This window comes from Hemiscyllium ocellatum, chromosome 13 (assembly GCF_020745735.1).
Source record: "Hemiscyllium ocellatum isolate sHemOce1 chromosome 13, sHemOce1.pat.X.cur, whole genome shotgun sequence".
Classification (NCBI taxonomy): Eukaryota; Metazoa; Chordata; class Chondrichthyes; order Orectolobiformes; family Hemiscylliidae; genus Hemiscyllium; species Hemiscyllium ocellatum.
The window spans coordinates 54,281,219-54,306,547 of NC_083413.1; positions in this window are offsets into that span (position 1 = coordinate 54,281,219).

Genomic DNA, 25,329 nt, shown 5'->3' on the forward strand with positions numbered 1-25,329 from the left:
CATTCTGGTTTACACAGGACTTTATTAAAGTTATCACATTAATAACCAAGGCTAAAACCATGGTTTTCAACCATGTATGAGAAGATGGATGAATTAGATTTAAACAGGTAAAAATACTGCAAAACTGTATGAAGGACTGTTGTACATCATTCAGAGCTCATTCTGGAAACTAACAAATTGACAAGTGTTATACTTGTCAGAATAAAAAGCCTGTGGAAAATTGTGATGGATGCAAAATGGTCAGAGAACCATAATTACAGTTGTCATTCTTAAATTTCCAGTCATACTTTGTGTGAAATCAAATTGAAAATTGGAGCTCTTCAATGAAAAAAACTGTCTTCTTTTTCTTTTAGTGTTTATATCTTGCCGTTTATAGTGATCATTTTATAGATGTTAGCAAAATTGCTGAAGATTGCATTATAAATTTGTGGAATACAATTTTGGCAAAATGTTAGTTTTCTAGCTAACAGGTTCCTCCTCCTCTTCCAGCACTACTGTTGTTTCTCTTCACACTGCCTTGTGACTCACCTGATGTTACCTCCTCACACTGATTTTGAGATGTGTGTATCAGCATGCTTTCAAAGGTTGCTAAGAATGACAAGGGATGCGACAAATTGCTGTTTTATCCATCTTCCTGCCAATATTGGCAGACTGCTATTATAGGCCTACACAAAAGTGACTAAGCATATAATATTATCTCCTAAAAATACAAAGAACAAAATTTAAAATTGAAGACGTGAAATGCAATGAAATGGACTCCAATCTAACATTTTACCACTCTCTGGATGATCTATAGTGAGGAAAAAATGTCAGAGAGGATCACTATGCTTTTACTTTTGCACTTAACCATGTATTATGTTGGATGAAGCTAGCCTTGACCATAACACCTCTGAAAGGCTATTTGAAACGTAAGAAAAGGTGTACTGCTGTTTTCCTCCAAATGAAAGATGAAAGCTGCCCAGTGCTTATACCTTGGACTCCTACATTTTTATTTTCACAAAGACATGTATCCTTCTTAAATTCTCTGACCAAAGGAAGATGATCAAAATTATTTATATGGCAAAGAACTTGAGAACTAAGAGAAGGAATAGGCCACCCAGCCCTTCGATCTCACTCAACCATTCAATAAGATCATGGCTAATCTTTCCATGGACTCAGCTCCACTTACTAGTGTTATCACCATATCCCTTAATTCCCATATTTTTCAACAAAGTATCTACCTTAACTTTAAATGCGATGACTGAAGTAGCGTCAATTCCTTCCCTGGGCAAAGAATTCCATGGATTAACAATCCTCTGGGCGAAGAAGTTCCTTCTCAGTTCAGTTCTAAATTTGCTTCCTCTAATCTTGAAGCCATGCCCTCTTGTCCTAGTCTCACCTACCAGTGAAACGTCCTATCTATTTCTATTTCTATTTAATGATTGCCTTCATTATTTTATATGTTTCTAGAAGATCCCCCCTCATTCTTCCAAATTCCAGTGAATGTAATCCCAATCTACTCAGCCTCTCCTCATGAGCCAACCTCCTCAACTCTGAAATCAACCTAGTGAACCTCCTCTGCACCTCCTCCAGTGCCAGTCCATCCTTTCTTAAGTAAGGATACCAAATCTGCACCCAGTACTCTAAGTATGGCCTCACCAGCACCTTGTACAGCTGTAACATTACCTCTATGCTTTTCAACTTAACCCCTTTAGCAATGAAGGACAAAATTCCATTTGCTTTCCTTATTACTTGCTGTACCTGCTGACCAACCTTCTGTGATTCATGCAAAAGAATACCCAGGTCCCTCTGCAAATCAGCATGCTGCAAAATTTTACCATTCAAGTAATAATCTATTTTATTATTACTCCTACTAAAATGTATGACTTCACATTTACTAACATTATATTCCATCTGTCAGACCTTTGCCAACTCACTCAATGTATTTATCTTCCCCTCCAAAGTTTCACAGTCCTCTGCACACTTTGCTCTGCCACACATCTTAGCGTCATCAGCAAATTTTGACACTGAACACATGGTCCTCAATTCTAAATCATCTGTATAAATTTTAAATAATTATGGTCCCAACACCAATCCCTGAGACACACCACTAGTCACTGATTGCCAGCCAGAATAACACTTCTTTATCCCCAATCTTTGCTTCCTGTCAGTTAACCAATCCATGCCAATACTCTACCCCCAACATGCATTCTTAACTTATGCACCAGCTTCATGTGTGGCACCTTGTCGAAGGCCTTTTGGAAATCCAGGGACAACACATCCACTGGGTCACATTGTCTACTTTGCTTGAAATGTCTTCATAGAATTCCAAAAGATTTGTGAAGCATGACCTGCCCTTCATGTGTCTGTACGAGACAATTTCTTTCAAGATACTCTATTTCTTCCTTGATAATAGACTCAAGCATCTTCTCCGTTATAGAGGTAAGGCTCACTGCTCTGTAATTCCCCAGCCTTTGACTATTTCTCTTTTTAACAGTGGCATCACATTTGCTGTTTTCCAATCTGCTGGGACTGCCCCAGAACCCAGCAAATTTTCGAAAATTATCACCAGTCCACCTTCTTTTCTCTCATCATCCTTTTTAGTACCCTGGGATGCATTCAATCAGGGCCAAGACACTTATTTATCCTTACCTCTATTAGCTTACCCAACAATAACTCTTCCATGATCATGATTGTTTCCAGATCCTCACCTACATTCATCTCTTTGTCACTTTCTGGTATGTTATTAGTGTCCTCCACTGTGAAGACCAATGTAAAGTACTTGTTCAATGCCTCAGCCTTTTAATCTTATCCCATAACTAACTGCCCCTTCTCATCCTCTAAAGGACCAACATTTACTTTAGCCAGTCTTCTTTATTATATATATTTATAGAAACTTTTACTTTCTATCTTTATATTCTGTGCTAGTATTTTCTCATACTCAATCTTATTTTTCTTTACAGTTCTTTTTATGGCTTTCTGTAGACATTTAAATTTTTCCCAATCTTCTAGATTCTTGCTGTTTTTGGCCACTTTGTATGCCTTCTCTGTGACTTTGAAGGCCTGCCTTCTTTCCTTTGATACCCGTGGCAGATTACCCTTCCTCTTACAGTCCTTCCTTCTCACTGGAATATTGAGCACTTTAAAAAAATTATTTGTAGGTCTTCTGCTGCTCGTTAACTGTTGCACCATAAAGTATCTTTTTCAAGTCTACTTTAGTCAGGTCTTCCCTCATTCTAGCATCACTCTCCTTACTCAAGCACAGGACTCTGGTATTGGATTTTATCTTCACATTATCTGGCTATATTTTAAATTCAACAATATTATGATCACTTCTTCCAAGAGGGTCCCTGATAAAGAGCAGCTTCTCTTTTAAAGTATAGATAATATGAGAAGGAGGCTTCCAATTTACCTTAGCTGGAATGGGGCTCTGATGGTACTAAGCTAGTTAGCGAGCCAACTGATCTCTCTGCCCAAACACACTGCAAAATTACACAAGGATAAATATTTGCCTTTACCGCTTGGACATTGAGCAATACATAATACCTTCTGAGGTTTGTTCAGATAATGCCAACATCCATGGTGACACTCAGCCTCAATGGAACAACTTGAAAACAACAAGAGACAGAAAAGGTATCCATAGCTTTTTAAGTTTTTTCTCCACTTTAACACAGCATATATTTAACACTTCACTTGACATAGGGATGTGCCAAAGGATTTTACAGGCAATTGAATATTTCTGATATGTAGTGAGGGGTTGAAATATACGAGTAAAAAGTGAGGTCTGCAGATGCTGGAGATCACAGCTGAAAATGTGTTGCTGGTCAAGGCACAGCAGGTCTTGGAGGGAAGTGAATGTGGAGGTGTGGGCGCAAGTTTTACATTTCCCCACCAACCCAACCTCCACCCCCGCACCTTCCCCTGCAACCGCAGGAAATGTAAAACTTGCGCCCACACCTCCACACTCACTTCCCTCCAAGGCCCCAAGGGATCCTTCCATATCCGCCACAAGTTCACCTGTACCTCCACACACATCATCTATTGCATCCGCTGCTCCCGATGTAGCCTCCTCTATATTGATGAGACAGGCCGCTTACTTGCGGAACGCTTCAGAGAACACCTCAGGGACGCCCGGACCAACCAACCCAACCACCCCGTGGCTCAACACTTTAACTCTCCCTCCCGCTCCACCGAGGACATGCAGGTCCTTGGACTCCTCCACTGGCAGAACATAACAACACGACGGCTGGAGGAGGAGCGCCTCATCTTCCGCCTGCGAACCCTCCAACCACAAGGTATGAATTCAGATTTCTCCAGTTTCCTCATTTCCCCTCCCCCCACCTTGTCTCAGTCGGTTCCCTCAACTCAGCACCGCCCTCCTAACCTGCAATCTTCTTCCTGACCTCTCCGCCCCCACCCCACTCTGGCCTATCACCCTCACCTTGACCTCCTTCCACCTATCCCACCTCCATCGCCCCTCCCCCAAGTCCCTCCTCCCTACCTTTTATCTTAGCCCGCTTGGCTACTCTCTCTCATTCCTGATGAAGGGCTTATGCTCGAAACGTCGAATTCTCTATTCCTGAGATGCTGCCTAACCTGCTGTGCCTTGACCAGCAACACATTTTCAAGGGTTGAAATATAGTCAAGGTGGAACCCAATTTGTGCACAGAAAGTTTGTACAAATATCAAAGAGATAATAATTACAGTTATTTTAATTTAGGGATAAACATTAACTTAGGGCTAAGTTAATGAGCTCCGCTGCATTATTGCAAATTGTGTCCTGCTACCTTTTAACATCCGACTGAGAAGGCAGAAGCAAACTCGTTTTAACATCTCATCTGAAAGATGGCACCAGCATACAGAGCAGCAATGAAGTGTCAGGTTAGATTATGTGTTCAAGTCACATAGGGATAAGATTCTATATTTAATAGCTTATATTTGCCTGCCATCTATATTTGATATGCCACGATAATAACATTGAAATTCTTGAACCGTTGGAAGATGCAGAGGTGAGGACTACTTATCAAAGTGCAGACAGTCTCATACAATGCATAAAGCCCATTAATATTTTGAGTACTCACAAAAGATATCAAGGACATTTTAAAATCGATTCCCTAAAATTAAACAGAATTGTGGAATAGAAGAGAGCAAGCAGTGGTTAGGAAGTAAATGTGTCAGTGCTGATATTCAGTGATCAGAAAGGAAGGTGAAATGTTCAATGACCCCTGGTGGCAGAATAAGAATGCAGACATCCATTATCACAGAGGTTCTGACAGCAAGAGGCAACCTGAGCACAGACCTTTCACTGTGTCTTTGTCTGCAGATGAATGTTATTTCATAAAACTAAAGCAATTGCGAAACTGGCACAATACAAACACATGCTGTATCAATGATTTCAGCTCATTACAGCCATTTGTCACATTCAACCTCCATCATCATAATTAAATGAAGATTTTTTTGGGTAAACATTGCCTAACATCTCATTACTTGCAACAGACAACATGGATGAACTTTTTATATGAGCTTCTTAATCATTGATTGGTGACTGAACTAAAAGAAATGTAATGAAGGAAATAATTTTTTGAGACTGCTGTGCAGTTTGCCTGCAGTCATGCTACTTGTGGCTCCCTGGCAGATTGCATCTGTCTCTGACAATTTACCAAGTTCCAAGAAACATTTCAGACCAAAATCAAGAATAACAAGAACCAAACCGCTGAACAAACAAGATCTTTCACAAAGCTTCAAAAAAGATTTAGTATATCTCCCATCAGTGTCAGTCATGCAGTTGTGGTGTTTATTTTGGTGGACTTCCTTTTGAAAAACATTTTACTTCAGCCTACAGCCACATACATTAGCAATGCAGAACAACATTGTGATGTATTTGTTATTGAACATCTCAGTAATTTAAGCAGAGTGGTTTTGGCAAATTTATTTTCCAATTGCTTCACAAGTTTACTAAACATGTACTTACAAAAGATAGAATGGAACAGTTTGTGTTCTCCTGTAAGCTTTTTAAAATTATTTGTGAATAATACAGTGGCATGACTCTTCAGACAATCTATCACGATTTCCTGCTTCAGCTGTAACCTCCACTAAAACCCGACAGCCATATCAGTTACCTAATCAGGTTGTTCGGTGCAGTATCCTTGAACTCCATCACTGTTAACTTATCCAAGTCGACCTTCACTGGCCAATTACACTGCAACAATTGAATCAAGGCTGTAAGTATTTCTGGTCACTTTTTATAGACGGTTGATTATTGCAAAATGATAACTCCAAATGAGAAAAATCAAAGTTTGTTTTAAGTGGATGGACTTCTTTCGTTTATTTCCAGGCACTATTTAAAGATTCAAACTTTAAAGATCCATATAAAGGCAAATACTCCAATAAAGGCACAGATATGGAAGAGTTCATGCCAGGTCCAACAATTTTCATGCATTTTTCAGAAAATCTGTACTAAAAGTAATTGCGACAGTAACAATAATACTACCATCCTATTTGCCAAAATATTATTTTCTTTGTATCTGGTTCACAGTATCAATGTCAATATTGTGCTCATGCCTCCCAAACTGCATAATTTATGTATTCTATAGGTATGTAAATCCTTATTTATGCCTTCATAATGATAGTAGTGCCTCCAAATTAATTTGTTGACTGTCAAGATTGAGAGAAGCATAAAACTTATTTAAAACATCAAATGGTTTGTTTTAGCAAAAAATAAGGACATTTCTTGACAAATAGCTGAGGAGATCAAAGTATATTTATTAACAGGCAATACAGTTAATGACCAAAAAAAAATTTAGACTCTGAGCAACGCACCCATCAAAGCTGTTTGTCAATACCATCTAAATCTCTGGAGTAATCGCAGTATTGATTGATTGAATATATGGCTGGAGAATAGATGTCAGAGGGCAGGACTTCAGATTTATGACAAATTTATGATGAATTGGGACAGATTCTGGGACAGGTAAGACTTGTGAAAGCTGGATAGGTGACACCTTAATGGGACAAAGAGTGATATCCTTGCAAGGAGATTTGCTAGTGCCATTGGCATTAGTTTAAACTAGTTTGTTGGGGGAACCTGAGGGGTGAGCCAAATTAAAAAGAAGTAAAGTTGGTAACAGGAACTTGAAAAGATGCTAGGGAGAGAAGAAAAGAGGGGATATGAAACCAAGTGTCAATTATGCTTCGAAAGTGGTATGATATTGAAAAGTCAAAATTATTCTATCTGAATACTCTATTTGAATTTGTTCAGCATTTACAACCAGGAAGTTGATCTAAAAGCACTAATAGAGATGCAGGGATATGATCTAATTGCCTTTTTCGAAATATGGCTTTGCAGTGAGCAAGACTAGGAACTGAATATTCAAGGGTAGTTGACATTTAGGAAGACCAAAAAAGAAGGAAAGGAGAAGGAGCTGCAATAATTTTAAAAAAGGATCAATACAAAGGATCTCAGATGAGAAAATGTGAGCAATCTGTTTTGATGGAACTAATAAACAGTAATTGACTAGAGTTATTTATAGGCCATCAAACTGTGGTAGTAGTGTGTGGCACAGTATTAACCAGGGGATGAGAGAAGCATGTTACATGGGCAACCAAAGTTTTCATGGGAGATTTCAATCTGTGCATAGGCTGGATAAACCAATTGGATATTAAAGTTGTGAAAGATGCATTCTGGGAGTATATTAAGAATTGGGTTCAGGAGCAATTTGTTGAAGAGAAAAATAGAAGACTATTTTAGACCTAGTCTTATGCAATGATGAGGGACTAATGAACAATCTTCTTATAAATGAACCTTTCAGAGGGAGTGATGTCCACATGACAGAACTTTATTTTATGTTTAAATTTGAAGTAGTTCATTCTGGAGCAAGGTTGCTAATTTTGACTAAGGGAAATATGAAAGCATGAGGCACAAATTGGTTGAGGTGGATTGGAAATCATATTAAAAGCTTGACTCAACTTAGTCAATGAATTGTCTTTAAAGAATAATTACAAGACTTACAGCACAATTTTAATGAGAAAAAATAAAACACATAGGATAGGAAGTAATGTGCTAGCTAACAGACAGAAAACAGTGAAGGAATAAATGGATCATTCTCATGTTGCAGGTTGAGACTAATGGGGTAACCCAAGGATCAGTGCTTGGATCCTGCCTGTTCACAATATATATCAATGATTCAAAGGTGGAAACCAAATGTAATATTTCCAAATTTGCTGATGGTATAAGTGGGAATATGTATTGTGATAAAGATGTAAAGCGGCATCAGGAAGATTTGGACAGGCTCAATGAATGCACAGATGGAATATAATGTGGAAAAATATGAGGTTATCCACTTTGGTAAGGAGATACAGATGTGCAGAGTATTTCTTAAATAGTAAGGGCTTGGAAAATGTAATTGTACAAAAAGATCTAACTGTCCCTGTTGAAACATCACTGAAGGCGAGCATAAAGGTGCAACAAGTTATTCAGAAGTTTAATGGAATGTCAGTCTTTAGTGAAAGAGGATTTAAATACAGGTATAGTGAAGTCTTGCCTCAACTGTGTTTGAGTTTGAATGGAAGACTAACTGTGTGCTGTGTGCAGTACTGTGTACAGAGTACTATGTGTAATTTTGGTTTACTTATTGTAGAGAATACATTATTGCCACAGAGGGACGTGCAACAACATTTCACCAAACTTGTTCCCAAAGTGATAGTACTGTCCTCTGAGGGAAGAGTGGAAAAACTGGGCTTGTATTTGAAGTTTTGAAGAATGAGAGGTGGTCTCATTGAAACCAACAAAATACTTGAAGTGATTGGGTAGATGTAGTTTGATGTTTCTCATGGCTGAGAGTCCAGAACCAAGGGGTACCATTTAAAAATAAAGGGATGCCACTAAAGTCTGAAACAAGGAGTACGTTTTTCACTCAGAATCTTTGGAATTGTCTGCCACAGAGTGTTGTGGAAGCTTAGTCTTTGACTTCGTTTAAGGTAAAGATTTAGAAGAATTTTTTACTACCAGAGGGTTATGGGGATGACTAAAAGGCATTGAAGTGTTTAATCAACCATGATCATATTGCCTGGGGAGCAGGCTTGATGGCTGAATGGTTTACAGCTGTTCCTATGTTCATATGTAAAATAATGTACATTTTAATAAGAGCATAAGGAGGCTCTCCAAGAGTTGCACATGGCTAAAGAAATAACTACTACCTACCAACCCAAAGAAGATCAAGGATGCAGATACTCATGAATAGTGTTTCCAATATGAGCTAAGAAAAAAATACATATTTCGGCTTTCTCTGGAACCTGCTCACCTTTCGTATAGGTGAAGGTTTGAATAATGTCTCTAACCCACTCATTTGGCATGTGATGGTATCTGCTCGAATTTTGCCTTTGAATGCTACATTTTCTAACTCAGATAAAGAGCTCATCAATACATGGACGCTTACAATTGCAATCATCCTAAAAAACCCCCAAAAATCCATTTATGCCAAAACAGTTTTGGCCAAGCATGCACTTTTTACACATATGCCTGTGAAGAAGCAGATGTGTGAGTATACACCTTTTAGGCAATCACATTAGGAGTCTGCTGAAAACTCAGAAAGCAGGTGTATAAATAATAAGCAGGTGGATCCAGGAAGGCATCATGTAGAAAGTTGTCTTCACAGCATTAGGCATGACAGAAACAGTTAGCTTTAAATCTAAAATTCTTTTTGACTTACCTGGATCTCTTCCCAGATAACATTATTACTGTCATTTTTCTGACAGGTTCATTTGGACCTTCCTCACAATTTAGGACCAGCAGTATTTCAGCATTTTCCATCAGTCTAAAAATATTAAATCATTATTGTTCTTTCTGTCATATCTAGACAGCCATCAACAGTGACTATCATTCTGTCCACTCAGAACTAAGAAAGATTAATGCCAGTTGTACATTATCATCAACAGATAATATTGCTTGAAAATGGAAGATTATTCTTAGTCAAGGTATACAGAGATCCATCTGGAGATGAGAAAGTGAATGATATTCTATTTGGTTACATTAATTAAATAGAACTAACATAGATGATAATCAGAGTAGGAACAAGGTAAATGCAGTCATTGAAAAATATTTTAAAATTCTACAGTTTTAAATGCTGTGCAGGTATCTTTTGATCTTTAACATTGGAAAGGCCATTAAGACGAGGTAAGGCAGAAGGCATTTAGTGACAGTCTTTATGCCTAAGGCATGTTTTAGAACAAAATGTTCAAATGTTGTGGCACTGCATCCAGTGCTGAGGTAAGGGATGTTTAGAAACAGCAATAACTAAAAGCACAGTATCCTTTATGGCAGAACGTTACCAAGGCTCAGCTAAGCTTGAATGTTCTCCATATATAAAGAATATAAATGTTAAGTTTATAAATCTGAACAGCTGTTGCATAAGTGAAATCAAGGTAGAAGAATTTAAGTTAGTATTAGGACAAAATAAATAATCATGGGATTAGAATCCAAAGGGAGAAAATATGAGAATATATTGGAATATATTGGGTCCCTTGCTGAGATATTTGTATCATTGATAGTCACATGTGAGGTGCCAAAAGACTGGAGGTTGGCTAACGTGGTACCATTATTTAAGAATGGAGGTAAGAACAAGCCAGGGAACTATAGACTGGTGAGCCTGACGTCAGTGATGGGCAATTTGTTGGAGGGAATCCTGTGGGACAGGATATACATGTATTTGGAAAGGCAAGGACTGATTAGGGATAGTTGATGTGGCTTTGTGCATGGGAAATCATGTCTCACAAACTTGGTTGAGTTTTTTGAAGAAGTAACAAAGAGGATTGATGAGGGCAGAGCAGTGGACATGATCTCTGTGGACTTCAGTAAGGCATTTGACAAGGTTCCCCATGGGAGACTGGTTATCAAGTTTAGATTTTATGGAACTCAGAAAGAACTAGCCATTTGGATACAGAACTGGCTCAAAGGTAGAAGACAGAGGGTGGTGGTGGAGGGTTGTTTTTCAGACTATGAACATAGGAGGTATGGATAATAAGTTTGCAGATGACACCAAAATTGGAGATGTCGTCGACAGCGAAGAAGTTTACCTCAGATTACAATGGGATCTTGATTAGATGGGCCAAAGGACTGAGGAGTGGCATGTGGAGTTTAGTTTGTGAGGTGCGAGGTGCTGCATTTTGGGAAAGTATATCTTTGCAGGACTTATACACTTAATGGTAACATCCTAGGGAATGTTGCTAAACAAAGAAATATTAGAATGCAGGTTCATAGCTCTTTGAAAGTTGCGTCGCAGGTAGATAGGATAGTGAAGAAGGTGTTTGGTATGCTTTCCTTTATCGTTCAGAGCATTGAGTATAGGTGTTGGCAGGTCCTATCGGAAGAATATTGTGAAACTAGAAAGGGTTCAGGAAAAATTTACAAGGATGCTGCCAAGGTTGGAGGATTTGAGCTATTGAGAGAGGTTAAATAGACTTGGGGTGTTTTCCCTGGAGTGTCAGAGGCTGAGGGGTGACCTCATAAAGGTTTATAAAATCATGAGAGGCATGGATAGGATAAATAGACAAACTCATTTTCTTGGGGGTGGGGGAGTCCAGAATAAGAGGATGTAGGTTTAGTGTGAGAGGGGAAAGACATACAAGAGACCTAAGAACCACATTTTAACACCGAAGTGGTGGAATGAGCTGCCAGAAGAAGTGGTGGAGGCTGGTATAATTGCAATATTTAAAAGGGTGGGTATATGAATAGGAAGGTTTAGAGGGATATGGGCTGGTTGCTGGCAAATGGGAGCAGATTAGGTTGGGGTATCTGGTTGACATGGACGAGTTGGACCGATGGGTCGGTTTCCATGCTCTCCATCTCTGTGACTCTATAACTCTATAGAGGTATATAGTGTTGTAGAGTCATACAGCATGGAAACCCACTCTTCAGTCCAATTATTCCACACCAATCGTGTCCCAAACTAAACTAGCCCCACCGACTTGTGCCTGGCCCATATCCCAACAAAACTTTCCTATTCTTAAACTTGACAGTACCTGGCTACATCACTTTCTCTGGTAGTTCATTCCATACCCAAACTACTCAGAAAAATAGTTGCCCCTCATGTCCTTTTAAAATTTTTCTCCTCTCTCCTTAAAAACTATGTCCCCTAATTTTGAACTCCTCCACTCTAGGGAAAAGACCCTTGTTATTCACCTTAACTATGCAGCTCATGATCTTATAAACCTCAATAAGGTCATCTCTCAACCTCCTATGCTCCTGTTAAAAAAGTCCCAGCCTTTCAAGCCTATTTTTATAACTCAAACCCTCCATTCCCTGCAACATCCTGGTAAATCTTTTGTGAACCCTCTCCAGTCTAATAATATCCTTCTTATAACAGGGTGACCATACCTGTACACAGAACTCCAGAAGACACCTCACCTCCTGTACAACCTTAATATGATGTCTCAATTGGTTTGTTAAATCAAATATAAGTTTAAGAATCCAGGTGAATTTTATTATATATGTTTATTACATGATAGGTTAGTATTGTGTCAATTTTAATCTTAAAAATTTCAATATCCCATTGCTTATCTTCTGAAATAAATTAATTGTCACTTATATGTCCAATTACACACATTGGTATTCAATTAGAGAACAAAATTTAACATAGGTGCTTGGAGTCTCACCTAATACCAAGAGAGCTGGTGAGAGCCCTGTCCCACCTCTTTTCAGAAAGGTCTCCTGCATTATTCTGCAGAATTAGTTCTTCTCTGTGCTCATGAACTCCAATGGCCAAAATCATTGCTGTTGAGGGCTATTGGTCAATGAAAGATGAACAGCTCATTATTGCTCAGCAGCGTCAATGAGCTGGTGGTAGTGATTGTAGGTCCCAAGACCTTTGAGGGACCCAGGCTATGATTGAATGATATTGGGAAAGGAATCACAAGGTGGGGATTGCTGAACAAGTGGGTCCAGGGGAGTTGATGGCTCTCAGAAGTGCTTTCTACTCCTGATGCCCAGTCTTTCATTAAGGTGGTAAACAGCTTTTGAATTTGGGACCTCCAGCAAGAGTTTGCTTTGCAGGCTTTCCCAATGTGAGTCCTGAACCTCCCATTGGTAGAATAGCAGTAGTGGCTGGAAGGGGCTCTTGATTAGTTAACCTGTTAGCTTCTGCCTGACAAACCATTAAACTCACCAGAGGGAAGGGCTCTAAATTATGCTCAAGTTGCGTCAAACAAATTTCAAAAAGTAAACATCTTTATGAATATGTTGCAAACTACAACATGAAAATAAAGATTAAAAATTCTTGTTATTCCTGGAGATACTTTTGTTTGGGATAAAGTCATCACATGAATTCAATCCAACACAGAAATAAGCAATACTCACATGGTTTATCTTGATTAAATAAATATCCTGTCTGTGTTGCTGATGAAGTCCTTCCTGCTTTACGCTAATTATTTAATAAATTGATGCTTGAAAATGTAAACCATTGACATATGTTGTATTTGTTTGTATAATAGAACAATTGATCTACTGCACCACAGTTTCAAATTAAGCCAAGCAGCCATATCAAGATATTAATTGGGTTGCATTGGTTAGAGACATTCAAGTAAATTGTACTATTATTGGCTAAGTGTTAATTTTAAATTGTTTCATGCAGGGTTTCTCTCTAGCAAGCAATCTTGTAATTCTCTGCTGCTCACCTCATCCTGTGTGAATCATGCCTCTATGGAACTGCTCTCACACTATCTTTTGCTCACCAGTGGCAGAATTACTCACCACTGCTAGTGCCACATTTAAAGCCCAGCTTACTCCCAAACACAAATCACAATTTAAGGTTCATAAAATGGGAAGAAAATAAAGAAAAAGCTCCTAAGGGCACATTAATGACCTAGGGGACACTACATTAGAAGTAGAATTGCACATTCCTTAATGTATTGCTACTATACATCATCACTCACCTGTTATTGTCACAGCAGCAACAAGATTCAAAATGCACAGGTTCCATGTCCTTAGTGCCACGCCATTTCAGAAACCTGTCTGAAAGAGTTCATCTACTTCCGTAACACCCAGTAAATAATGATCACTTTACCTAACTAAGATCTATTAGAGCTACAAAGAAGACTCATATGGGACTGGAAAGGTAAACCTTGTTTCTCTCCCAAGAGATGATGCGAGACCTGTTGAGTTTCATTAGCCTGTGCTGTCTCTATTTCAGACTTTGATTATAGACAGTGCTTTACGTTTATCAGATCTATTGGAAGCAGGGGTCAATTAAGTTCTGCCTGGCTTGTTGTGATAAATGCATCACCATTCTATCATGCTGAAGGTAGGACGTTTCTCCTGCTCAAAGACATCAGCTTCCTCCTCAGAAGATTGCTGCCACTCTCCTAGCTCTTCAGCAGCCATCAAATGCTCTCTTTGCCTGCTCCAATTGTGCAGACCACAACATGCAAGGATTACATGACAGACTATTTCAGGATTGCACTGCAAGTCTATACCCAAACCCAGAACAATCCAATCATTGCAAACCCATCTTCAAGAAGCCTATCATCTGCTCTATGATGCCCCTGTATAATGCAGCCCATTATACAAACATTTGACAGCAGTCAGGAGTTTGAGTAATGGAATCAGGAGCCATGTTTGTGGAGGGTACCCTTGTCTCCCAGGAACCATCCTTCTAAGGCATCTGGCCACTGGTATGAGGTAGAAACATGAGAGTATCTTGTATGTCTCTATTAAGTCACCTCTCAACCTTCTTCTCGTTAGAGAGAAGAAGGTTTAGAGGTGACTTAATAGAGACATACAAGATAATCAGAGGGTAAGATAGGATGGACAGGGAGATCCTTTTCCCAAGTATGGGGATGGCAAACATGAGGGGACACAACTTTAAAGGGAGGGGAGATAGGTATAAACAGATGTCAGAGGTAGTTTCTTTACTCAGAGAGTAGTAAGGGTATGGAATGCTTTGCCTGCAACGGTAGTAGATTTGCCAAGTTTAAGTGCATTTAAGCCATCTATGGACAGGCATATGGATGTACATGGGATAGTGTGGGTGGGATGGACTTCAGATTAGTATGACAGGGCAGCGCAACATCGAGGGCCGAAGGGCCTGTACTGCGCTGTAATGTTCTGTGTTCTATGTTCTATGTAATATTAGGGCTCATGTCAGCTCTCAAGGTAGCTGACACAAATCTCCAAGATGTGGTACCGATCATGAGAGATTACTTGCTCCATTTAATCAAGGCATACTTTTCCATTTATGAAGCACATTATGAAATGGTGCTTTCAACATAAAATGTGTCCAGTTTATAGTGCCAGGCACCAGGGGAAGCAGCTATGTTGGCAAAGCCTACTGCCTGGAATGCAACACTGAGCTCATCATGTAGAAATGAGACGAAGTGCTGTGATCAGACACAAATTACATCAGTAACAGCCTTAAAATTTTGTGAGTTGAGAGTTGAGAGATCCCACACAGGGACCCAGTGGATTGTTGGGAACAATCTGTTGCATAACCAGTTATTGCAGCCATCAGTTTGATGGCCACACACTCTTTCAGATCAAAATGGGATGGTCAGTGATCTCTCCAGATCAGAATAGGATGGTAACACACCTTTTCAGATCACAGTAAGATAGTTACCCATCCCTCCAGATCACAATAAGATAGCCACCCACCCCTCAGATAACAATAAGATTAGATTAGATTATTTACAGTGTGGAAACAGGCCCTTCGGCCCAACAAGTCGACACTGAGCCGCCGAAGCGCAACCCATCCATACCCCTACATTTACCCCTTACCTAACACTACGGGCTATTTATCATGGCCAATTCACCTGACCCGCACATCTTTGGACTGTGGGAGGAAACCGGAGCACCCGGAGGAAACCCACGCAGACACGGGGAGAACGTGCAAACTCCACACAGTCAGTCGACTGAGTCGGGAATTGAACCCGGGTTTCAGGCGCTGTGAGGCAGCAGTGCTAACCATTGTGCCGCCGTGCCGCCCACTGGCCACCCATCCCTCAGATCACAACAATACCATGGCCACCCAACTATTCAAATCGCAATAAGTTGGCCACCCATGCCTCTACATCACAAGTTCTGGTCCAGCAGATGACATGTGACAGTATCTGGGGCATTTGTGGACTCATAGTGTCTTGCTCATCTGGAGGAGATGTCATTATGGATAACAGACTCTGCATCTTCTTCACATGGAGTTGCTGCTGGTCCTGGGCTTACTGATGCACATGTTGCCACATAATTGCACCATGGTCACAGCAATGATAATCAACTATCTGGATACATTGGTTGTGAGTCCAATGAACCCACTTGGTGATTATTATACACAGAACAGCTCCTTAGCAATGTGAGCAGTCAGCATTCATATCACACTAAAATGACAATTTAGCACAGTCTTCATCATAGTGGAAACAAGAAGGACTCTTTCAAGTAAATCCATGGGATTCCTTGAAAAGTTATTTGATATCATGAACCGTACTCTGATCGGAACAGGTCAAGGCATGCCACGCAAATATAGTAGGAGTTTGCAAATCTACTAGGTTTACTGAAACTTTTTCTATAATTCCACTGCTCCCAATTCACCCAAGAAAGGCAGCATCACAGAAAGATCATGTTTGCAATTACTTACAGTTCAAGGTGAGAGGAATTTAACTCAGCACTCTGAGTGTGTGAGACATTGCATTGTCTTTGTGAATTGTGGCAAACAACTTTGAACATTGTCTGTGATGACTATCATTCATTTCTAATGATCAATGACATGGTAAAGATTACTTGTGGCTTGGATTTGTATTCAATATGATTAGTTACTGCATTCATTCCACATGCAGAATTCTATGATTATAGATGTATTTGACTTGTACTGATTAATGCAATTGCCCTTGAAGGGCCTCATATCACTCACAAGTACAGCCTGCATCTTCAGACAGAAAAAAAAACATTTATATGGTATGAGGCCAGTCATTTTTCATTCCCATCGCATGCTTGTGATTCAGATCAAATTGGAAGGCAACAGAGACCGCACATTGCAGAGTGAATCACAGGCTCATTCTGTCGATCGAGTTAACCCCCAAGATCACATTCCTTTCTTCCTTTCCACTCCCTGTTGACCCCAGCAGTTCTGGACGTTCACATGTTTCCACTGTCCTTTTGCATTTAGGTTTGAAAGACTCACAATGACCCCTGAGCGCCGGTCCCATAATTTAGCCATGCTGACCCATTCTCACGTTCTGTTCCTATATCATAGCCAGGGTGGTGGCAAATGTGACTATCAATGACCACTTCTCCTCTTCATGCTACAGTAATCCATGTTTTCCAATGCATCTTCATCTCTCACCCTGTGACATTGAATTGCTCTCTGATATAATTATTGTCTCTCTGCATCCCAGCATAGTGTCCAGTTCCTAGAATTGACTTTCACTATCACAGCAGTGACCCCCATGGAGCATGTCCTCAGATGTTGGGGAATGCTTACCAAGATGAAAGAGCAAGCAGCAATCTGGAACCACCAAGGATCCTCTCAGGCTATCATGTTGTGAATTGTCAGCACCTAACTGCTATGTCAGAGAAAAGTGAATTGCAAAGAAATGAGCCAAGAATAGGGAACAATGAGGTATTTATGTACGCTAAAAGAGCTCACCCCAATCATTACTGAGCTTCCTGTGAAAACCTTGGCTGCAAAATCAGATTCATTTCCCAATGTCAAGAATCTGTTTTTTTTTATCCAATTCCATCTTACTTTCTGAACTGACTCCCCATTGCCCATGTTCAAGAGTTGGGAAAATTCAGACCATCATTTTTATGCAACTGAAAAATATTCTGCTTCTTAAAGTTAATCTTCACGTTGTGAAGACATTCATTCCAATATTTACCATGGTATTGTCTGTTCAGTACGTTTAGGTGGAGTTATTCTCTTCATGTCACTATCAGGACATTTATACTGCAATCTGACACTGATACTTGGATTATAAATTCTAACCAGAGGACATTTCCTTTACATAAATAAACCAGCAAATGCTGCACAGACAACAGACCAAGCATCATCCAAGGAAAGAACTGACAAGGTAACAGTTCAAATATAATTGTTCAGGAAATTAAAAACTGTCTTACATGAATCCACAACAAAATGAAAGTAGAAAAAGGCTATGAAAAGAACATGCAGTAGAAAATGTGAATGTATGTTTGTAATGAACCATAATGTCCTTAATCACTGTATGTCTGTAATGTGCTGCATCAAAAAATAGGTAAAGTGAAATTATCTCCAATTTGGAACTATACCCCTACACGAATACTTACTGGATAGCACAATGAGCTCTCACTCTTTGAAAGTGAAAGTCAATTCTGGATACATTCTAAAATTACCTAAAAACACAAAGAGTTTTTTTTCTCAAGAGTTATGAATCCATTACATTCTACACAATGGAGAAAAATATCACTTACTTAAAGGAAAATCGTTTGACTCAGTGAGTGGTTTAAAAATTAAATGCACAGTTAGCACTGATTATGATTAGGTAGATTGCCTAAGAGTTATTCCATGACATCTTAGTAAATTAACATAACATCTTACTCAGGATCTACATGACTGGAATGGGAAACTGGAAATAAAACAATTTTGAGAAATACCTTTTGATCAACATGATCAGCATTAATTACAATAAGTCACCAGTAATATCTCCAGGTAGGTATCATATTTTATTTGTTATATTTGCCTATAACACCTACTTCTGTAACTTCCCACCCATTTCTCCTGCAATAAAATTCATGATACTCAAATTAAAATAGCAAAGCATAAGAGTTCCATTTAGATGGCATACAAAATGACATAAATTTGCATATTCAGAACCCAAATCACTTAGTGTTTATTTATATTCAATCAGTAAGTGTAACCAAGTCATTAACGGGTGACACAATTTAATGGCATCTCACATTTTTCATTAACCAGCCAGTGAATCACTTTCTTTAAGTATCATTAAAAATGTAACTCATAACTCTAAAAGCAAATTTTTAATTTGGTGATTTCTTCATTTTATGATCTATACTAATATCCCCAACATGGTATAAAGGAAAATAGAGCTTTGAGAGTGGATTCCACCATCCTCCTTCTGAATTAGACGTGATTAGTTGCAAATCTACACTCTGAATAAGTCACAGACAGCTAATCGATCTGACATCATCTTAAAAAGCATCTAATGAAATAAATGCCTTAAAGCTGAATTTGCAAATAACAATGCACATAAAACATGGTCGTTCTTATATTTTCTCAGTCATTCCTATGAAAGCAGGCTGTACCAACCCTGAAAGCTGTTTGCTACAAGATTTTAGAAACCAAGACATAATAGGGTGGGAGTTTGAGAGATGATCACAAACCCAGTCAACAGGGTTTGTATGAGAAGCTTTTGAATGTAGAATTGGGGTAACACAGTAAAAGAGTTTTCAGAAGTCAATTCCAGAATTTAGTCATTGAAGATTGTACCACAATGAACAAAGCTGTGTGTGTGTTGCCATAGTCTTACCAGACCGTAGAGGCTGCTTTTTCATTAGAGAGAGAAGTGACTGGTGGTGATTAAACCTGAGTGTGAAGTTGGCTAGTAGAGAGAAATTTGAAACCTTTGAATTCAATGTTAGAGGACAGGGAATTATTATAGATCCCAGAAAAGGGATAAGAGAGTGAATCTTAGAAGCGGATTTGCTTGTAGGTATTCTACAGCGATGCACTTATCTCCTCAGCTGGATTTTCCAGTTCCTGTGATTGGTAATGCTTTGTGCATTGGGAAGATATATAAAATACAATCAAAGCCAGCCTTCCACCTTCTCACCCATCCCAACACTGCCACCTATAATATGGCACAAAATTTTAAAATAATGAATTAGTTGTCAATTGGGCTAAATACCATCCAATTACCAGAATAATGTACAGCTCATACTGTAATAAAACTATGGTGCACACACAGGCAGGAGTAAACAAATATTTATTCTAAGAAAACCCCATAAAAGTCAAGGCAATCTGGGAATACTGTAGTGATTGTAATAAGGTCAGCCAGCTTGACCTAATGAATATGAACTCCCGGATTGGAGTTGTTAATCTGATCCAATCAAGGAGCTTTGACTGACAGGTAAAAAGGGAATGTCAGAGTTATTCCGGAATGATAGCTGACGCTGAAGAGGCAGTACTAAGGTCAAGGGCAGTGCATGTGTAATTAAAGAGTGAACTGGTGATGAGATGCTGGCCCCTGGAGGTATTTTGATGGCAATGAGAGTAAAGCATGATCCTGAAGAAACACATTCGCAATCATTGTCTCTGAGTTGGAGTAAACATTTCTTACATCAAGCCTTGACTCATTTGACCCTGCTATCAAGAACTGGGCCCAGTATGTGGAAAGAATGCATTATTTCTTCTGGGATAACGACATCATGGCAGACAAAAAAGCAATAAGGAATTTGCCTGACACCCGGCAGAGTGGCAACTTTTTCTATTATTCAAATACACATTTTCCAACAGGCACTGGACACTAAAACCTTTCAAGAATTGACAGACAAAGTTAAGGAATATAACCACTCCAGGCCTCCTCTAATTCTGGAGATGCTATCATTTTTACTTGGCAATTTGAGAACCATGGGGAATCCAAATCAGGATTTTTAACTATGTTGAGACAACTGGCAGAAATCTGTAACTTTGGTTTAATCCTAAATGAGATGCTTAGAGACAATTTGGTATGTGGGATTCATAATGTAACCATGCAAAAGTGCCTACTAGCTGAAGCCCAACAGGACTTCAGACAGGAGCTACAACTGGCATTTACACTGGAAAATGCAGCAAGTGGAGCATATGAATTGCAAGGTATTCCAATGTAAGTGGATACACTGAGCTTGGGAAACACCACCTGAGTGAAGGCAATTGCATATTCTCACTCAGCATATAATCTAGACAGAGGGACTCTAGGCCAGCCCACAGCAAAACCCCAAAACACAACCAAGCCTTGGCCAAACAGTTAAGATACTCTTCAAGACCCTGGCCAGCACTTCATTGTAATTGCTGCTGGTATGTGGACTCGAGGCTGCAAAAGAATCCTACCAAACCTAATTGCGTATGGTAACTCATAGGCCTGCATCCAGGAGATTTCCTACCCTGGAAAGTCGATTACGTCTGGCTGGAATTGTTAAATTTCTTAGCAACATCAAAGTGAGAACCAATCAAAATAAAAGTCTGGTTAAATGGTCACCTGGTTCTAATTGAAGTTGATACCAGCGTGATCACATCAATGATCACAGAACCAGTTTTACCAAAATTCTCATTAGACTGGTAGGCCACTGTTGGAATATTGCGTGCAATTCTGGTCTCCTTCCTATCGCAAAGATGCTGTGAAACTTAAAAGGTTAACAAGGATGTTACCAGGATTAGATGATTTGAGCTATAGGGTGAGGCTGAACAGGCTGGTGCTGTTTTCCCTGGAGTGTCGGAGGCTGAGGGGTGACCTTATAGAGGTTTATAAAATCATGAAGGGCACGGATAGGATAAATCAACAAAGTCTTTTCCCTGGAATGGAGGAGTCCAGAACTAGAGGTCATAGGTTTAGGGCGAGAGGGGAAAGATATAAAAGAGACCTAACAGGCAACTTTTTCTCACAGAGGGTGGTACATGTGTGGAATGAGCTGCCAGAGGAAGTGGTGAAGGCTAGTACAATTACAACATTTAAGAGGCATTTGGATGGGTATATTAATAGAAAGAGTTTGGAGGGATATGGGCAGGTCTTGGCAGGAGGGACTAGATTGGGTTGTGATATCTGGTCGGCATGGATGGGATGGACTGAAGGGTCTGTTTCTGTGCTGTGCATCTCTGACTCTATGACTCCAGACCTTAAGTTTGCAGAAGACCTCAGTTAGGTGAACCTATACTGGGGAACATTTACAGATTAAGGGTACAACTTTGGTTCTGGTCTCTTATGAACAGCTACCAGTTACCAGTAATTGTAGTAAAAGGCTTGGGTCCAAGCTTTATGACGTGAAATTGGTTTTGGGGAAGATTCATTTAGATAGGCAACCATTTTAAACTGAAAAATGTTAAGCCAGAGTGAAGTCCTAATTAAATACCCAGAAGTTTTTCAGGAAGATCTAGGGACTATCAAAGGATGCAAGGCCACCTTGCATGTTGACCAGGAAGGAATTCCATGATTCTGCAAGGCCCACCCTGTGCCATTTGCTTTTTGGGCAAAACTAGAGGCAGAAATCAGGACAATGGAAAGCAAACCAGCAAAACTAGTCCAGTGTGGAATTGACAGCACCTGTCGTACCAATTGTAAAATCTGATGGGTTGATTTGCATGGCTTTTAAAACAAATGATAAACCACTTTTCACATCTGGATAAATACCCAATGCCTCAGAGAGAGGGCTTATGTGCAAATCTGGCAGTGTGGACTATCCTTCACAAAGCTGGATGTGAGCCATACGTCCTTGCATGTATTTTTAGATGAAGATTCCCAGAAGTATGTTATATTTAATATCCATATGGCCGTCTCCCACTGCACTGGACTGCCATTTGCAGTATCATCAGCCAGTTCAATTTTTCAGCAGACGATGGAGAACATTTTACAAGGTCAACCTCAGGTCACCATTTTACCTGGATGACGTTCTGATAACAGGGAAAACTAATGAGGAACACTGGGAAAACTTAGATAAAGTTGTAAGATGTTTTTTCAAGGCAGACGCATACCTCCTAAGAAGGGAAAAATGGGTGCTCCAGGTACCCAAAGTGACTTACTTGGGCTCCAGAATTGACAACACCAGGTTACACCAGCTGGAAGATAAAGTGAAGGTGATCAAAGGTGCCCATCTCTCATGTCAGTACCAGAGCTTATGTCATTTCTTGGGCTGCTGAATTATTACAGAAAGCTCGTAATAACCTGGCTTCCATCCTGGCACCTTTGCATCAACTCGGGAAAAAGGGTCAGCCTTGGAAATGGTCGCATAGCTTTCAGGGAAGTGAACAAACAGCTATCATCCTCTAAAGTTGGCACACTATGATCCCAAGGGAAATCTGTACCGACATGCAATGCCTCCCTGTACAGCATTGGCGTGATATCAGCTCATAGGTGTCCCAATGGAGAGAAATGCTCAAAAGTAACTCACCAATGCTTTCCTCACATCCCCTAGCACCCAGAAAGGGAACAATAGCAAGTGAATTTTAAATCATACAACATATTTTTGAACATTTGAACATTCAAAGTTGGAGCAAGAGGTGGCTATTCAGTCCCTCAAACTCACTCTGCTAGTCAGGACTGATTTCATTGTAACTTCAAATTCACATTCCCTCCTAATCCTGACAACCTTTCACACTTTTTTTAAACAATAATATATTTAGCTCTGCCATAAAAAACATTCAGTGATTCTGCTTTCACCACCTTTTCAGGAATAGATTCTAAAAATATACGATCTTCTTTGAGAAAGAAATATTAATCTAATTCCTGTTATAAATGGATAATCCATCATTTTTAAACAAAAGTGACCACCTAGGTCTCAATTCCCCTAGAAGAAGAAGTATTGTCTCAATCAAGTCAACTTTTAATCTTCTAAATTGCAGAAAATACAAGCTTAGCCTGTCTGACATCTCCACTTTTAACAACTATTCTATCCCCATTCTTGGGTTTAGTCTAGAAACACTATTTTGGACTGCATCCAATGTTTAAAATGCAATCCTTATTTAAAATTGTATTACTTTTCCTTCATTGTCACTGGGTCAAATCCTGAAACTCCCTTTTGAACAGCAATACCCAGATTTGTGATTGTTCAGGAAGGTGGTTCACTATCATCTTCTCAACACCAAATAGGACAATAATTGGTGGGTTTGTCAGTGCTGAATGAAAGACATTTTTGAACTAATGGACTGAGGAATAACAGATGGAGAATAATTAGGATAAATGTGAGGTGCTGCATTTTGGAAAGGCAACAACTTTCTATTTGTCTTCTGAAACACTTGTTGTGTCTGCTTTCTATACATTTATTGTTCATTGGCACACTGCGCTAAAATAGACACTTTGTTCCAACACATTCATGCCTCCTGATCCCAATCTGACCTGGTCCCATTTGCCAGCATTTTGTCCATATCCCTGTGAACCCTTTAGATTAGATTAGATTACTTACAGCGTGGAAACAGGCCCTTTAGTCCAACAAGTCCACACCGACCCTTCAAAGCACACCCACCCAGACCCATTCCATTAAATTTACCCCTGCACCTAACACCATGGGCAATTTAGCACCTAACCTGCACATTTTCATTTTGGACTGTGGGAGAAAACCAGAGCACCCGAAGGAAATCCACGCAGACACGGGGAGAATGGGCAAACTCCGCACAGTCACCTGAGGCAGGAATTGAACCCGGGTCTCTAGCGCTGTGAGGCAGCAGTGCTAACCACTGTGTCTTCCTATTCATATACCCAATCACATGCCTTTCAGATGTTGTAATTATACCAGCCTCCACCACTTCCTCTGCCGTGAATGCAGACATGCACCACCTTCTGCATGAAATAGTTATCGCTAAGGTCCTTTTTAAATCATTCCATCAACCTTTAATTCACTGGTTGACGACTCGTTCTTCCACCTGTAGGTGGTTTCTTTTCCTCTTTCTTGGCATGAAGAAAATTTACAGAGAGAGAAGGAATTTAGTTTGTCACTTAAATGTTCTTTCACTTCTCCACTTGCAGAACAGAAGGAGAGGTTTTCTCCTTCATAGGCTGATTGTTTCTGCTATTTTGTCCAAATGCAAAGCTATAGCCACTCACCAATCAAGAAGTTGTTGTAATGCTGAATTGTCCTGAACACATCACAACTGGTTGAAAACTAATCAAAAGTCTGTCATTGGGCAATGCTACTCCTGAACACTTTGTCTTGGAGCAGAGGTGTCAATCATTCCTCACCTGATAAAGCCAATCTTGTAGATACAGCTCATAAACAGTTTAGTAACTCATTCTAAAATAAAAATGTAATATATTATTTCATTATTCCTCGTATATGTTCCCATTCTTAGGTACTCAGTTCAAAAAATGAAAATGACCTGTCTCAGGCAAAGTTCAGGAAGAAGAGCCCAGTGGGACCATTTTTGTTTGTCATTTATATAAATAATTTGGATGAGAATATCAAAAGCATGGTTAGTAAGTTTGAAGAAGACACCAAAATTGATGGTACAGTGGTCAGTAAAGAAGGTTGTTTAAGAGTACAAAGACATCTTGATTAATTGGGCCCTTGGGCTGATAAGTAGCAGATGGATTTTAATATGGATCAATGTGAGGAACTTATACAATTAGTGGTAAGACCGTGAGTAGTTTTGTTGAACAGAGAGAGCTAGGAGTTCAGGTACATAAGTCTTTGGAATTTGCACCCCATGT